Source organism: Acipenser ruthenus, chromosome 26 (assembly GCF_902713425.1).
Source record: "Acipenser ruthenus chromosome 26, fAciRut3.2 maternal haplotype, whole genome shotgun sequence".
Classification (NCBI taxonomy): domain Eukaryota; kingdom Metazoa; phylum Chordata; class Actinopteri; order Acipenseriformes; family Acipenseridae; genus Acipenser; species Acipenser ruthenus.
This window is the reverse complement of record NC_081214.1, coordinates 15751694-15758624: the sequence shown is the minus strand read 5'-3', so window position 1 is coordinate 15758624 and position 6931 is coordinate 15751694.

Below are 6931 nucleotides of genomic sequence, written 5' to 3'. Positions count from 1 at the left end.
GTTTTAATAATAATATTTTTTACATAGTAGGGTTACATATTATCTCTGTTGGTGTTTCCTGTGAAACTAACCTTTATTATATCAGCTTTTAAGTGAGGATTGTTACATCACCACTGTGTTAGTAAAACACACCTGGTTTCTCTGGTTTGCATAGCAGTTAAAGAATGATTGGTAAACTCATCTTTCAAATCTATTTTCTGGCACAGGTACCCCTTTTATTGTGTTGTTATTAGACTTTAAGTCAGGGGTGTGCAGCTATTTCAAATACAGTGCTTTAGGTTAAAAGTGTCCATTGCTTCCTGTTGCTGTAGGTCAATTTTACTCCACTGGTCTAGCTGCAATCAGACCACATGACCTACAGCAAAGGAAGTGATTACGCTCCGGGAATCTTTTTTCAACTTAACATATCCTTATATCCTGGATTTAGGTAAAAAAAAAAAAAAAAAGAAGTTGACAATGTCATCAATAGCTTCCACTTTGGAAAATAAATATAGCGTGAAACTAAACCCCTTTTGAGTGATGGGCGTCAGAAGATAGTTGCTTGTTCCAGCGAAGGCTGGTTTATTTTCCATGCCTAGTGTGGGCGATGTTTCCTTTAGACCTCTATTTAGTTTTACTATCCCAGTTTTAGTTATAATATGTGCTGGGGTTTAAGGGATTTGCTGCATCAAAGGAAATGTATTAATAGCAACCAGATGATAAAGGTAGGGATGGAAAGACCTGGTGGAATAATGTTTGAATCACAGCCAATTTGTCAAAAGCATCCTGTAAATGTACTTGTTGGACTTTTGTAATGTTAATACCGCACCTTTCCTAGAACAACCTTGGGCTAGGGTTAAAATGTCACTTTTAACAAAGGCATATCAAACTTAATCAAAACTGTAAGCTACTTTTCCAATTTTCGTTTTGTATTTAAAGGAAGATGCCCTTTGTCTATGAAATTATATTTGTTTCTTTTGAGACTGTTTTCCAAAACCTTGGTTACAAGGAGTCAATTTTCTAGTATCTTGTTACCCTAAGCTCTACAGCAATGGCCAAAAGTATTGCACCACTCTATAGAATTAACTAATTTTGCTTCATAAAGTGGAATGAAACCCGCTGAATAATGTTACGTTAACATACTGAATTACATACCGCTTTGTAGTTATCCATATACTTAACGGAAAACTGACAAAAATTGAAAATTGTGACGTTTTGAAATCTAACGTGAAATACTGGTCTACTATTATGGCTTCTGGTAGACTTTTGCGATATCATTTTGTAGTTTCTTTGATTTGATGTTAAATAAAAGATAAATGTTTATATATATATATATATATATATATATATATATATATATATATATATATATATATATATATATTATTATTATATATATATATATATATATATATATATATATATATATATATATATATATATTATATTTATTATTATGTCTCAACCCTATAATTCTAGGTGATTCAAATCTTTTGACCTCAACAATGCTATTTATTTTTTTTGATTGCTGGGACTACAGGGGTATCAGTAGTTCACAGATTGACAGGGGGTGCTTTTGTTCTAGTTTAGATGTGTATTTTAATAGTGAAGTGGTCCAACACAGTTCTGTCTTCAGACTTCAGGATCAAGACTGAGGCAAGAGATGCACAGAAGAAAACAGGACTGGAACTCAGCAGCAAGCACTTACCAACATTGCAGAGACTGGATGAGAATGTTCTTTATAAACTTCTCTATGCACCTGCATTTAAAATGACACAAACACATGCAAACTACAAAAATATCTGTTTTATTGCACATGGAAATACTACCCCAGTCAGTCAACTCTGCAATCAATTCTAGCTGTCCACTCCGGCCAATTAAAAAATATCAAAGAGTTTGTAATGGGGTGCAAACAGGGAGAAAGCCTACACTTTACAGAAAGTTCTCTCCAGTTTACTGTGCCAAGCTGGGATCTGTCACCTGTATAGCATCAAAATCAATGACGGTAGCGGCTTACTGTTTGAACACATGGAGCCTGGCCCCAAACTTAAATGTTTTGTTTTGTTTTAGACACCCCTGGCGAAGGGTTAAGAATTGTGTAGACAAAGACCCTTAGAAAAACAAAACCTATGAAAATAATTCAACCATGCTACATCTGAAACACTTTTTGTTTTGTCGCAAGACGCAAAGAAGGAAAGTATTTCTGGTTTCAATGGGGAAAAAGATTATTTACACTAATAGTAGAATTTCATTTGAACCAAATACATCCATGAGAAGAAAACTGACTGTTTTCTTTTGGGGCAGCTGCTGGGTTGTACAGTATGTTTAAATCAATTTCTAGACAAGACGCGCCACAGGGGAAAAGACAAAACTATTCAAAATTTTCTAAGCCAATGTCAAATAAGTTCTACAAAGAAAACATTTTTTTTTTCCATCAAAGATAAATAAGTTGCGCTCTTTAAGAGATGTATGTTTTTATTAAATTATTCAGACATTTTACCCAAATGTATGAGTCTTGCTTGACATCCATCTTGTTGTTTCACCAAAACATATGAAAGTAATTTGTATAAAAAATGTTAGTTTTAGACAGTATTCCTTGATGTTGATAGTTTCTCCTGAGCAGATGGATTCATTCATCACAGTTTAATGCAAAGCAAATAAATAAATTAACACTATGTTTAAAATGTATAGCCAAGGTAATCACGGAGTGAAATTGAACACCATTACCTACATTCAAATGTATTTGTCGGCACCCTGTAATACCGTCTGACTATATATCTGACCCTGAATGAGAGGACCGCCTGCATGAAAGAAGAGAAACTTCATGTTATGTCTTTGTTATGGAGTACGATAACATAACACCAACTCTGCAAATATTTCCCAGAACAGGTCATTTTCTACTTCAAGAAGGTGTAATAAGAACAGATGATATCATCCTCTGACTGATCTTTGTATGAGACGAGCAGTTAGTTCAGTTATGGCCCCTGCCATAGCTTATGTTCAGCCATATTGTATATTGATTAAAGACCCCTTGTAAATTGGTCATTTGACAGTTTTCCAATGCTTTTCCCAAAGCTATATTAGGCATTTACCATAGTTTTTTTAATCTTTAATTTGATAGCTAAGGGTTGTCCAGAAAGCCTATGGGTATCTACTTGAGCTCACAGGACACCTGACCAATAGGGAGGGTTGTTGTCCAATGAAGAGAAATATTCATGATTTTTTGTATCCCTAACCCACTGTTACTGCATTAAAATCACAGTTTTTTTGTGATGCATTACTGTATGCATGGTTAAAAGCTCCTTAACTGCTTGTGGAAAATGAGTCTGGCTTTCAATCTTTTAGATGCATCCTCCCCTCCCAAAACACACTATTGTGTAAAATGTATATATATATATATATATATATATATATATATATATATATATATATATATATATATATATATATATATATAATTTTCAGTTGGTTTCCTTCACTTCAATATGAACCTCTACTGACACATGCTGCTTGACCACCTTGGCCTGTGCCTTGTTCAAAACCTGGTCCTGGATTTCTGGTCCCCATATGCTGAACAGAAGGATTTTAGTCTTTGTCTCTGCTAGGAGAGTATTTCACATCAAACCTGTTAAGGGTTAATTCCTAGTTTCTGGTAAGCAGCCAAAGCACCTGGTAATACAGAATTAAATACAAAACCCAGATGAAAGAAGGGATCAGGGAGACTGTAGATTTTAGCTCAGTTTCTGACAAAAAATGCTTTGATTTAACTGACGGTGAACCAGGAAAATGAAAAATGAGCTTTAAGGTTTGACAGAATAGATACATTAGCACAGCGCTGGATGCAACACGAACACACGCTGGGAGTTCTAAGTGCAAGCCAGCAGCCAAAAAAAAAATATATTTAAACAGTGTTGCTGTTTAAATATCCACAAATTGGTTTATTAATTTGCTTCATCCACCATTTATTGCAATAGAATACTGAAGTGATGATTTGAAGGTCAGAGTTCATTTAATTCTGTCGTTTCACGATTAGCATCGACTGCGCAGAATGTATGCACGCCCATGATCTGACACAATTAGAAAACACTTGAGTGAGAGCGAGATTAAGAGTCGACCCTAAAACAGATGTTGGGAGCCCTATTTTAGTGCTTTATGGAGCGGTGCCCAGTTCTTTACCTATCTTCACAACTATTTACATGGCTCTGATTCTCCAGCTGTGCTCTAATTCCCAGTCTTTTTGAGCAGGATTGTCAAACAATAGATGCAACCCTTTTGAGTGTAAAGACATTGAGTTCCTCTACAGAACCCCCAGGGGTGCAGATTTGGCACTATGGCGCTAGATTCTAGCGCCAGGGTACCTCATATAACTCCAGCAACATTACATTCAGGCGCCAGTAGACATGCTTAATTGTATTTATTTATGTATTTGTATTCCTTAGCAACTGTAGGTGATGATAGTTTCTCATTGGGTATGGACTACTCACATGACCCAAACACACTCAACCACATACACAGGAGACAAGGAGACTCGTTCATTAGTAATGTTAAAAGAAATGTTTCGAGCATGTGTCTGTGAATTTACTGCACATATCAAATGGTAAAAAGTTCCCAAAGGTCAAGGAAACAACCTAACTGAACTTTAGAAAGCCTTAAACTGCATACCTGAATTCGTTTTGTAACTTTAGCAGGGCCTTTTCTCATATTTTGGAAAAATGGAATGGAAACCACCAAGGAAAAGCACAACGGTCTTGAAAGCAGAATGGTAGAGTGGGCCAAATCATAGCAACCTTCAGCATTATTTTGGCCAGTCAGTGTATACCTGAGATGAACTGGTTCAACGTGCCCGGTCTGAAAGATGTGCATCCGTTGTTCTGAAGGGCTATGTGATCCTCCTCAATGATTATCGTTAATCCATTAACGAAAGGCTGGATATCTGCAGCACATGTTCTCCAAGTCCTGTCAATCGAGACAGTTCCTCTTGAACATAACAAAAAACTGAAACATCAGCCAACCCAGCGCCTACTGTCAGCCCTCAAATGCAGAGATGCAGTTTTTATATATTACAGAAATAACGGCAGCGGATTCATTTGCATAAATGAATGATTCATGTTAAGGCACCTCCCAGTCACCAGGTGACACATTTGTTCTTCATTTAACCCAGTACAAATAAACAGAATGTGTGTTTCTGCAATGGTGATTCCATGGGATTTTTTATATAATAAGATTGTAAATGCTTTTACAACATTAAATGTACCCATGTGTGACAGGGCACTCTTACCCTGCACAGATCATCTCTTGGCGTCCTCTAATCCAGGGTTTCCCAATCCTGGTCCTGGGGACCCACTGTGCCTTCTGCTTTTCATTCTCAGTTCTCAGTTACTTAATTGAACTAATAATGTGCTTAATTAGACCTTTTTAATTGTTCTGAGCTCCTAAAAAGTTGCCGAATTCAAGTTACTTATAACATTGTATAGTTAACTTGAAATCTCCAACTGTTTAAATGCTGAAAACAATTAAAAAGGTCTTATTAAGCTAATGAAGAGTTCAGTTGATGGTTCAATTAAGTAATTAAGAACTCAGTTGAAATCAAAATCAGAAGACACAGTTGGTCCTCAGGACCAGGATTGGGAAACCCTGCTCTAAAGAATACCGCTATGTGACTTGTGTGTAAATGATACAATGTTGGACTGTGTATAGTTTTTGTTTGTATTCATATTTCATATCCAGCAGATATAGTGTTAATTTGCTGTGTATCAACATTGTTCATCGTTTCACTAAGATTAGAATGGGAACAATCAATGAGCTGATTAGGCAGTGACAACAGGCTGGTTTAGTTGGCAGTAAAATGGCCAGGCCTTATCAAGTGCTTGATTACCTCATTGATCTAGTCCAGCTGTATATTAAGGGAAGCTCTCACTAGTGCAACACCGTGCTCTCCTCTCCCCAAGTCCTGTGAATGCTCTGAGTGGTTTGGTTGTTTATGAAAATGTATCCAGACATCCTGGTAAGAGGTGTATGATTTGGTTACCAGCTAGGCATCTTTTTTTCTTTTGTGTTTTTTTTAATTTTTTTTTAGCTCTTAATAAAAGTGTGTCAAAACTGCTAAACTACAGTGCTGGTGTCAAAGACATTTTCTATTTGTTTTTGCACTCACCACCCACTCTCAGACCCGTGATAACCCATTCTTCCACACCATGTTTTTAAAAATCCTCATTGCAGAAGATGTGTTCTGTAGGTTATTTAAATTCAGTGCAGATCTTCCATAAGCCATTACAGTTTAGCAGCATCTTGAACGTTTTGGTTTGTATTTTGAATTATTTAGAATTTGAATGTTGTGCCCATGGCTGACTCTTATTTACATAAATCCTCAACTTTTTAGATTTCAAAAGAAAATTCTTTAGTTCTCAATATTTCTTGGGACAGTGACCCTTTGATGTGACACACCAGGTTGTATGATATGTGTGTGTGTGTGTATCGTACGCATGTCACAACCTCGAAGCATATATAATGTTCTCTGAAGTGAAAGTGTATGGACTCATTACGTGAAGCATATGGGTCACAGATGTGGCCAGATGTTACATGACAATTCAGTTTAATGTACTAGACCTTGAGTTCAAACATTTATGAGCGCTTGTAAATTTAGTCTTCACATAGTTCTGTTTACATGTAGTGCCCTCTTTAGTCTGCTAGCCTCTGAAAGATGACTGCAGTTCCCCAGAAATGTTCTTCACAAGGGCAGCTCTTTCCTACATTTAAATCTAAAAAAGAACATTTAAGAACTGTTTGATCTGGGTCTTAAGATCCAAGTGATTCTGTCTCAACAGCATGACTAGGTAGCCCATTCTATCTCTTCCACACTCTCTGTGTGAAAAAGTGTCTTTCCTCTGTCCTAAGTTGATCTCCACTTAATTTCCTGGTCCTGGTTTCTGTGCTTAAAGTATTTAAGTATTTA